Here is a 12277-nt window from a genome sequence, read left to right as displayed (position 1 = left end):
CATTTTGAAGTTCATCTAGTTTTGAGGGATCAATGACTTTACAACAGATGGAAGAGAAGAATGAGCACAAACAGGTTATGGTATGTCTAACATTTTTGGTAAGATCCCACGGATAGCTACCGGCAACAACTGTTGCATCAAGATGTGACAATCATGAGACTTCAACCCAATTAACTTCAAATCTTGCATTGACACTAGGCTCTTCACGTTTGAGGAATGTCCTTGTGGCACTTTCACACCTTTTAGACATTGACAAAAACTATTTTTTTCATCTTTTGACATTGTGTAACAGGCTGGGGGCAAATATGTACGCTTACCCATTTCTATGGGTGCCAACTCGTCGCGTATGTTCATCTCAATCAAATCTAAACGAGCATTTAGACCATCCTTCGTCTTCCCGTTAATGTTAATAAGTGTACCAATTAAGCTATCACACACATTCTTCTCAACATGCATTACATCTATACAATGTTTGACTTCTAACCTCGACCAGTACGGAAGATCAAAGAAGATTGATTTCTTCTTCCAAATATTTGTCACAGATGACTTTTTTTTTACTTACCGAAGGTGTGGTCTATGTTATTTACCTTTTCGTAAACGTCAACACCGGTTAATGGAGTTGGTGGACCACTACCCTCTTGGTGTCCATTAAAGGCTTTTTTCAACCTCCGGTAAGGATGATGACTTCTAAGAAACCTCCGATGCCGAAGATATACTGTTTTCCTTCCATGTTTCAATTGTTGAGAAGCAGTGTCTTCTTCACATATTGGACACGCTTTGTGACCCTTAACACTATAACCTGACAGGTTACCATATGCCGGAAAGTCATTGATGGTGCAAAATAACATGGCATGAAGCTTGAAAGTTTCATTAGCAAATCCGTCAAATACTTCAACACCCTGGTCCCACATTAACTTCAAATCTTCAATTAGGGGACTTAGATAAATATCAATATCATTCCCTGGCTGTTTCGGACCGGATATCATCATAGACAACATCATGTATTTTCGCTTCATGCACAATCCAGGAGGTAAGTTGTAAATAACTAGTAATACAGGCCATGAACTGTGATTTGTACTCATATTACCAAACGAATTCATTCCGTATGTAGCTAAACCAAGTCGGATATTTCTTGATTCTTTACCAAACTCTAGAAAGTCATCATCAAATTTCTTCCATTGAATAGAATCAGCTGGATGTCGGTACATGCCATCGCATTTCCTCTCATCTGCATGCCATCTAAGATTCTTAGCATCGTCTGGGTTTGCAAACAAACGCTTCATCCTTGGAATGATGGGAAGATACCACATAACCTTCATTGGGGGTCCATGCTTTTCCATTTCATCAATAGAATCATCATCTTTTTGTTTCAACTTATAACGTGATAACCCACACCTCGGACAACTTTTCAACAATTCAAAATCTTTCCGGTATAATATACAATCATTAGGACATGCATGTATCTTTTTGTACTCCATACCCATTGGACAAAGAATCTTTTTGGCCTCGTAATTATGATTAGGTAGACTATTTCCCTCTGGAAGCATATCCTTCAACAGCTGGAGCAATTCCGTGAAGCTTTTATCAGTCCATCTGTTTATTGCCTTCAAATTCATCAATCTTAACACCGCCGACAACCGTGTGAAGTTAGTTGATCCAGGATACAAAGGAGTCTCTACATCTTTTGACATACTTCCATATCCATGCGCTTTTGCAAAACACTCAGCTCCCACATCACGAAACATGTCCTCCAATCGATCATCATCTCCATCATCGTGTACTGCTTCATCCATGGTAGAACCCACATATTCTTCAGTTACGGAAACACGTGGTAAATTTAATAATTCACCATGCCATGTCGAAGTTGTATAAGATTGAAGAAACCCATCACATAGCAGGTGTTCCCTCATGATATTCACATCTAGTATCCTTCCTTTCAAACAGTTAACGCACGGACACCTGATCTTTGCTCCATCATGACCACTAATAATCGCGTTACACTGAGCAAATTGTATAAATTCCTCTACTCCCCTTTCGTACTCATCACTTATACGAACAACATTAATCCAACCTCGATCCATTATATATTCTGGAATAGTTAGGATTTTCTAATAATTAGTGTTTTATCTCACACATTTGCCGAGGGTCGAACACCCCCGGACTCAATCCAAACACGATAATTCTATTCTAAAAGTAACAATAACTAACATAACATAAAACTTTTATTAAAATGTAATTAACAACTAACTAAATATATAATATAAATTTAAGAAAATACAAATTATATAATACAAATTTATATATAATAATATATAAATTAGTTGTTTCCGTAACTAATTTATTAAATTATATATAAATTATAATAAACAAAAATTCAAAATACACAAAAATATATAAATTATTAGTTATTAGTTTTAAATTCCAAGTTGTATTAAGTTGTATTAGTTATTAGTTATATATAAATTATAATACAGAAAAATATAAATTCAAAATATTAAATAAAAATTCAAAAAAATTTAAATACAACACCAACCTTTCCGTGAACAAAGCTTGCTGGTGATCGGAGTGGCAGAGGCACAAGAAAAAGGCGAAGGCGTCGGCGGAAGCGTTGGCGGTGGCGGAGCAGTAAAACACCAGCGAAGACCAATGGAACAGTAACCTAAATGCAAATGCGCCAACGAAGTTAGGAAACGAAAATGCCAATGCCAACGAAGTCAGGAACGAAAACAAATGAATGAATAATGAACGAACGAAACTTACAAAATGCAGAGAGGAGAAGAAACTGAAACTGAGCGCAAGAACGTGGAAACGAAGAGCGGAGAAGAAAGTGAAAGTCTGAAACTAGTGGCGCGCTTCAAATTTTTAGGGTAAAAATGATTTACAAATGCAGTCATATTAAAGACCGCATTTGTAAATCAGTGCACATTGATTTACAAATGCGGTCTTTAATATGACCGCATTTGTAAATCATTGCACATTGATTTACAAATGCGTTTTTTCATATGACCGCATTTGTAAATCATTGGCATTGATTTACAAATGCGATTTTACTCTAGAACTGCATTTGTAAATCAATTTAATTTCAAAAATGTCACCACGTTTTTTACAAATGCATTTAATCGCAAACCCGCACTTAATAAGGAGTAATCTTTTAATCTTTTTGCACAGTGTCTTATTTAACGTGTGAACGACTTCTTCTGGAATAAAAATTTCTACGAAAGAAAAAATATAGGAATTAGGTTAAACATGACGCCATTAACCTTTGCATTTTAATTCACATATACCTTTTTTTTTTTTTCATTTGGAAGACATTGATCATATGGGACCAATAAATTCTAGAATGTGTGTAACATCAATTTTAAAATAGAAAGTATATTATGTTGATTACTTAGAAAGACGATGAATCCATGTTAGTTCATCAATGTCTATTATAATGTTAATTTTTTTAATGCAAATTTTTTTGGGTAATTCCCCCTTATAAAATAAAATGTAGCCAAAAAAAATATATATATATAACATAATAATCAAACTTGAAAATACTTCACTATATTTTAAGTTCCATACAAATACAAATTTTTTGGCTCAAAATACATAAAAAAATACAAACACTGATAAAATTTGTGTTTTAAATTCTTGTCCATTTGTTTTTTAAAAATGTCTCCTTGACAATGATTCATCTTAACTAAAGCCAACCCATAAGTTATATTATTTAATAAAGTAACAATAAGTTTTTTTTTATCAGTAAAGAATAAATTATTTTAGATATTAATAATTTTTTTTAATTTTTAAAATAATATATAATTTAATTAATATAATAATTAATTATTTTTATTTAATAATTTTTATGGCGGCATGATAGTTACTTTTATTTCTATTTATCTTTTATTGCATAGTTTTAACAAGTCAAGTTCCATTATTTTGTAGGGTTTAAGCTCATATCAACACGTTTGCATGGAATATTTAGTAAAAAATGAGAGTGGTTGACTATGATTGCCACCGACACTTGTTCCTAATGGCGTTTTATTCTTTATTGGTAGTTGGAAATATTTTCATCAAGAAGTCCCCTAGTCTTATATAACGTGTGAACGACTTCTTGAATAAAAGTTTCTACAAAAGAAAAAATATAGGAATTAGGTTAAACATGACGCCATTAACCTTTGCATTTTAATTCACATATACCTTTTTTTTTGTTTTTTTTTGTTTTATTTTCATTTGGAAGACATTGATCATATGGGACCAATAAATTCTAGGTGTGTAACATCAATTTTAAAATAGAAAGTATATTATGTTGATTACTTAGAAAGACGATGAATCCATGTTAGTTCATCAATGTCTATTATAATGTTAATTTTTTTAATGCAATTTTTTTTTTGGGTAATTAATTCCCCCTTATAAAATAAAATGTAGCCAAAAAATAATAATATATATAACATAATAATCAAACTTGAAAATACTTCACTATATTTTTAGTTCCATACAAATACAATTTTTTTGGCTCAAAATACATAAAAATACAAACACTAATAAAATTTGTGTTTTAAATTCTTGTCCATTTGATTTTTTAAAATTTCTCCTTGACAATGATTCATCTTAACTAAAACCAACCCATAACATAAATTGTTATATTATTTAATAAAGTAACAATAAGTTTTTTTTATCAGTAAAGAATAAATTAAAATTAAGAGGGACATTTGAGGGGTGTCTCAACCCTTATAAAAAAATCACATGAAGATCAAAACAACATTTTATATTATCTAATTTCTAGTATCTCTTACATTCTCTACAATTATTATTCATATCTATTACAAAGTTTTCATTCTACTAAAATCAGGTATTATATAAGTTAGTAAGTTTGTTTATGATGTACTAAAATCAAACTTACAATTATCATAATCAATTGCGAGTTCATGTTTAGACTTGTGTGTTTCCCATCAATTGTTTTACAAAGTTTGAAGACAATATTGATGAGAAAGATAAATAAGAGTACAACTAAACATAGATATTTAGAAAAATGTAATCACTTAGTATGAGAAATAAATACTCATTTGTTTTTATATTCTTGTTGAGTTTACCATCTAGTTAGAAAAATCAGCAAACAACATTGTCCTTAGGACAAATAAGTAGAAGTTGTCCAGGGAGTCTCTCTATTTCTTTAAAATACAATAATATAAACATCTTACTTATTATATTAATTTATTAATTTAAATACTAAGGTAAAACATCTTTCCTTGACTCTAAGAAGCAATTTTACACGTTGATGACTTTGTGTTCTTCATGTTTTTCTAGACTAATTGTATCTTCTAGAGGTGTATTTTATTTTATTGTATAAATTTGTATATTTTTTAGTAAATAAGAGTTGCAATAATTTTTTTTTAAATATTTATTTTTAGCTTAAACTTTGGAACTAGTTGATTTGATCATAATTTTTTATAAATATCTATGATAGTTGATCTTTGTTCCTGACTTTTGGAGTCTTAATGAAGATAAGTGGATCATTGAGAGAACTAAGCTTAAAGAATCAAATTTATCAATTTTGTTAACAAAAGGTGGTAGACGGTCTAGGAGCCTAAGGCAAGCTAATATTGGACAATGTTGAATTATATTTTCAGTGAAACCAATTTCTGTTTTAGGCAAACCCCATCCAATTATAGTAATTTAGAACATAATAAATAGAGGATAAATGAAGAGATGAGAGAATAGGTAGTTGGACAACTTTATGTTTCAGTTTTTAAAATTTTCTTATGTAATTTGTTTAAAAATTATTTAGTTTACATTTTTGTTTATTCAAGTTCTTCATTTTCTCTCTTATTTCTCTCATGACTTCTCTTCTATTCTCTGTGCTTTATGTTTCTTTATAATTTTCGTTATACGAATTTACGTTAGAAAAGTTGATTAATTTTGCAAATGGGTAACAAAGAATATGAAACTATGTTAGACGATCTTAAATTTGAGTAATTTTTTTCTTTAAAATTTTTCAAAATTTTATTTTCAATTGAAAATCATTTTTTTAACCTACAAATCAATTGATTATGCGTTTTCTTTATTTTGCAACGAATCCATATTTGTGTTCTTACATTAAGAAGGCTTGACCATGATTTCCATTCTTTGTTTTGTGTTTTTTTGTTAAAATTTGCTTCTTTTTATTGAAATTTCTTTTAATTTCTATTCGTTTACATTTCTACACTTTACATTTCCAATTTATTGCACTTATTTCATTTCAATTCAGTTAATTTCAATTGCACTTTTTAATTCCAGTCATACTCTGTTTTTTCGTGTTTACATTTATGTCGTTTATAATTCCATTAGACACTATTTTTTCTTTGGTAGTTGGTCTGGTAGACAATTGTTGACTAGATAGTCTAACAACTGTACTTAATTTTCATACTACACAAATTCATCCATGTTTTATTTTTGGTATAGAATTAGATTGTAGTTTCAATTCATTTATCATGTATACTTGAATCATGAAATTTTCTTTTAAGCGTCTAATGCCTACTCTATTTTTGTTTCTTCATTGTAATTTTATTTTCTATCAATTTAATTCCAGTTTTTAGTTTATGTTTAATTCTCTTACACACTTTTATTTACTTTTTAGTATTCAAAGTTTAATTGTTGGTAGACGATTTATTAGACAATCGTCTTTAGATAATTTACATCATAATTTATTTTATATTTTTTTGTGTGGTCAATTTTAATCTCCATCCAAAACCTCCAATTTAAATTTGTGAAAGAAAGAATATTAATCAACCTGTGTTCTCAATATTTGACATAGGCTAATCTTATACTATATTTCGAACATCATAAAAGAATAATGATTTATCACGTGTATATTTAAGTTTTTCCCTTTTATTTCCTAATTTCTATATGAAATTGGTCTTCAATAATCCATACATATTATACACACACATATATATATATATATATATATATATATATTCCTTAGCTACTTCATTTAAAACACTAAAACATTAAAATTTTATGTTAATTATACCTTAAATTTTAATATAATTTAAATAATAATATAAATATTGAATATGTACTTTGAAGGTCCAAAACTACAGAAAAAAAAATGTTCTGTTGACTATTTAAATTAATTAATGTGTAATAATAATTCATATTTTATAGTTACTGGTAGACTTTTACCCACATGGGTTTGCATGATGTGGTCCTATTGTTGACTAGGTCTTGGAGATAGTACCAAAAAATTAAAGTTTATTCCTTTCAGCAATAACATGTCCCAAACTCTAAGAGCTACAAAATAACGTAGATTTTTTTAAAGAAAAAACAATCTTTAACCTATTTCATACACTAGAAAAAATCATGAAATAAAAACTAATTTTAGAAAAGAAAAATAATTAGTTTTTATAGTCACTAAATTAGAGACCATTTTAGAAACTAAAAAAATCTTTTGATTTTTAAATTAGTTTTTATTATTGTTAAATGATTTCTAAATTGATATCTATTAACTATCAAGATTTTTGCTACCAAATTTAGAATCTAAATAACTGGTAGCTAAAATCTTGGTAGCTAATTGGATACAAATTTATAAATTATTTAACAATAATAGAAACTAATTTAGAAACCAACAAATATTTTAATCTCTAAAATGGTGTCTAATTTAGTCACTATAGAAACTAATTTTTTGTCTCTAAAATTGATTTCTATTCCATGATTTTTTTTTGTAGCGACAGAAATATCATATAAATTGAGAGGTTAAATAGTATATATGTCTTTAGTTCTAATATAATAGGCTGAAAAAAATATATACTCACGCCTTATATGCTTCTAAGTTAATAACTTAACAGTGTATTCACATTTTTAAAAAAATTTATGGCATCTTGACAAAAAGAAAGTAAGAAGAGAATAAACACGTGTAAGAAAAAAAAAACGTAATAATTTAATCATTACTTCTTCTAAATGAAACTAATCAAATTATTTCTATAAATTTTTACTTAAAACTCATTTCTTTATAAAGAAATTTAATTTCTTTATAAAGAAATTTAATTTCTTTAAAAGAAATAAATATTGGTTCACTCAAACATATGAGCTACATCGAGATCTACCTAAAGAAACTTGTTCAAGATGTTACAATAATAAAATCAAATGATTACAACGAGTAAGCCAACCAATCCTAATTATACCTTAAGGGATTACTAAAATTGATTTATGTAGTCGTGACAACTAAGAGTGATTTGTGTAGTCGTTGTAATCATTGATTGATTAGTGAAACCTCATAATATGTTGTCTTGAGGGAGAATTGCATGTAGTATATGATTTTGGGCGAACTAGTGTAAAACTTGTTGAGCATGAAGCTTGTCTTTGCCTACCCTTAGTCTGTTTGATGTAGATTTTAATTGGTTTGCTTTGAAGGTTGTAATGTGTCTTAGATGATCTTGTACTTTAGGTTTGTGTGTGTTCAAGGTTGTCTTTTGCTACATGACTCATCCTAGATGCCAAATCAAGGAGCAAGATCAAGCACATGATGTGGTTAAATGGTTTTGAAAAGCTTTTTAAAGGTTTCTTAAAAAGTTCGATTCAGTACATAAATAAATTTGTTTTCTAGAGAAACAATAGGTTTATTTTTTACTCTGTTGAAAGGCTTTTCGAAATTCTGTTAGGGCACCAAAGGTAAAGCTCAGTCTGTTATTTCAGTTAAGCTGAGCTGACAGTTTTGTTAACATTTAACCTGTTGTTTTTAGATTTAATCTGTTGTTTTTAAAACTGCTCTGAAACTGCTTTTTGAAAAGTGGTTAGAAACTGTTCTCTATAAAATAAAATGCCCTTCTCACATGAAGGGGGCTGAGCAATCACAGTTTTAACAGAGAGAAAAACGTTTCTTGAGTGAGAAAGAGAATTGAAAAGGGATTTGCAAAGGTTTTTCAAAGGAAAATACATGTATGCTTGTTCTTGAAGAACCTTGTGCTGGATAAAGGTGTTGGTACTGTCTTGAAGAAAATAGAACAACTGGTTTATGTTCTTGCAACACAATTTCAGGTGTAATCCTTCCCTTATTCATTCTTGTAATAGGTGTAAGTGTTAGTCACTCTTTGATAGTGTTTCTTGGAGTGCAAGGTGTGCTATACGAATAAACAAATTTTTGTCCTCCGTTTGCGAGCTATATATCCTCGTTTAATTCTGGTCATTGAATAAATGAATAGTGTTTTTCAGCCTTGTTTGTTGAAGTTCTTGAAGGGTTCAAGAACTGCTGTGTATGTTGTAATTGATTGCATGTGTTTTAGTGGATTCCACCTTGGAGTAAGGTGAATTGGACGTAGCTCTTGATGAGTGAACCAGTATAAAAATTCTCTTGTGTTTCTCTCCTCATCCCTGCACTTATTTCTAAGTTTTCACGTAATCTGTCAAGAAAGGAATCTGTTCTTTTGAATCTAAATCTGTTAATTCTGGACCTGATAAAATTTGCCATTCTTGCTTGTTAATCAATCTTCTAAACATAAATCAAGCTGCTATGTGAATCTGTAATATGGCTAAAGTGTGAATTGGTTGTCTTGACTGAACTGTGACATTTGGTCATTCCCCTAGATGCTTTATGTTAAGTAAAATTGATTAATCCTGTGATATAATCCGCAACTTTGTAAGCTGTAAAAGTTAATCAATTTGTCTCTGTTATTCTTGTTGGTTGATCTAAATCTTGTTGATCAAGTTCTGTTTGTGCTAAAGTCATTTGGAAAATCAATCTGTTTCATTTAGAATCAATCTGTTCTTTTTACCTCTGATATACTGAAAACAGTTTGTGCTTGTGAAAATTTGATAAGCTCAATTCACCCCTCCCCTCTTGAACTTAGACACTGTTTAACTTTAACAATTGGTATCATAGAGCTAGGGCTTGTAGGTTACTCAAGTGTGTGCAGAAATGTCTGAATTCAAGATGCCTTTTGCTGAAGGAGCGTCTATCAACAGACCTCCCATGTTCGGTGGTGTTAATTATGCTCTCTGGAAAATCAGAATGAAGATTTTCATGGAGTCCATTGATATGGGTATTTGGGATGCAGTGGTCAGTGGACCTTTTATACCTATGCAGGTTGTCAAAGAAGAGACAGTGAAGAAGCCTTGGTCTGAATGGAATGACACTGAAAGGAAGAAGGCTCAATATGACTCCTTAGCCAAGAACATCATCACCTCTGCACTGAATATGGATGAATTCTTTAGATTGTCCCAATGCAACTCAGCTAAGGAGATGTTGGAAGTACTGGAGGTAATTCATGAAGGCACAGATGATGTGAAACGAGAAAAGAAGCATTCACTCTTCCAGGAATATGAACTGTTTAGAATGCTATCTGGAGAGAGCATTGCAGATGTGCAGAAACGATTTACACATATTGTAAATCATCTCAGTGGTCTTGGCAAAGTGTTTGACAAGGAAGAGCTCAACATAAAAGTTCTGAAATGCCTTGATAGAAGCTGGCAGCCTAAGGTAACAGCAATCTCAGAATCCAGAGATTTATCCAAGATGTCCACTTATGCTTTATGGTGAAGGATGAAGAATCTAACTCTGATTCAGTAAGTGATTTTTCCACTGATTCTGAAAATTATGATCAACTGTTAATTGTCTTTAAGGAAACACATGATGAACCAAACAAATTAGCTGTCATTTGCAACAAATTGAATAGAGTAAATAGGGTACTTGAACCTAAGGTCAAAGCTCTTGAGGAAGAACTGCACCAAGCTAAAACTGAATTGGTTAGCCTTGAATTAACATGTTTGCATGCATCAATAAAAACCTGTGATAATTGTAAGAAGCTGGAAAAACAGGTTGAATATCTGCTAGAAACTCTATCAAATTTCACCAAAGGAAGAGAAAATCTTGAAGTTTTATTGGGTTCACAAAATGTTGTTTTTAATAAAAATGGTCTAGGATATAATCCTGGAATGAAAATCAATGTGAAAAAGCTGTCCAGTTTTTTTGTTCCTTCCAAAACATGGTTTTCTTCTTTTAACAGCTTAAATACCATGCATACTACATCTTGCTTTTACTGTATGAAGAATGGACATATATCTAGAACATGTAAAGCTAGAAGGTACCTTGTTCCCAAAGGATTGGTCAAATGGCTTCCTAAGGAAAGGTATTAATCATGTTTTTTAGACTAGAAAGGGGTACCATATGTGTTAAATCTATTTTGTTTTGCAGAGAAACAACAGGAAAAATCAGTGGTACTTGGATAGTGGTTGTTCAGAACACATGACTGGTGATGTTGCTCAATTCACAAGTCTAACACTGAAAGCTGAAGGACATGTCACATATATATGGTGATAATAATAGAGGAAGAATTCTTGGAAGAGGAGATGTTGGTACTGCAGAGTCAACCACAATTGAGAATGTCCTATATGTGGAGGGACTAAAGCATAGTCTCCTAAGCATTAGCCAACTATGTGACAAGGGCTACAAGGTTAATTTTGAAACCAACACATGTACAATCTCTAGTGAAACTTCTGGTAAGGTGTTGTTCCAGGTAGAAGGGTAAATAACATCTATCTCTTAGATATCATGAATAGTAATTTTGAAAATGAATGCTTGTTATAAAAAAGTGATGAATCTTGGCTATGGCACAGGAGATTAGCTCATATCCACACTAATCACTTGAATAAGTTGAAGTCCAAAGATCTTGTTTCTGGTTTACCAAATATAAGGTTTCAAAATAATAGATTGTGTGATGCTTGTGTAAAGGGCAAACAGATAAGAACTTCATTTAAATCTAAAGATGTGGTTTCTACAAATAAAGCTTTGGATGTTTTACATATGGACTTGTTTGGACCATCTAGGACTGCTAGCTTAGCTGGAAATTACTATGCTTTGGTGATTGTTGATGACTTCTCAAGATATACATGGACTTTGTTTCTTGCTTCTAAAAATGATGCATATAAAGCCTTTAAGAAACTAGCTAAGGTTCTGCATAATGAAAATGAAAATAGAATAAAACAGATTCGTAGTGATCATGGGGGAGAGTTTCAAAATGCAAAATTTGATAAGTATTGTGAAAAACATGGGATCACACATAGCTATTCTGCTCCTAGGACACCCCAACAAAATGGTGTAGTTGAAAGGAAGAATAGATCATTAAAGGAGTTAGCTAGGACCATGTTAAATGAATCTGGTTTACCTAAATATTTTTGGGCAGATGCAGTATACACTGCCTCTTATGTGCTTAACAGAACCTTGATTAGACCCATTCTTAAGAAAACTCCCTATGAATTGTATAAAGGTAGGAAGCCTAACATTAGTCATCTTAGGGTTTTTGGCTGCAAATGCTTTGTTCTAAAT

Source organism: Phaseolus vulgaris, chromosome 11, assembly GCF_051622355.1.
Source record: "Phaseolus vulgaris cultivar YP4 chromosome 11, ASM5162235v1, whole genome shotgun sequence".
Lineage (NCBI taxonomy): Eukaryota > Viridiplantae > Streptophyta > Magnoliopsida > Fabales > Fabaceae > Phaseolus > Phaseolus vulgaris.
This window is presented reverse-complemented; position numbering follows the sequence as displayed.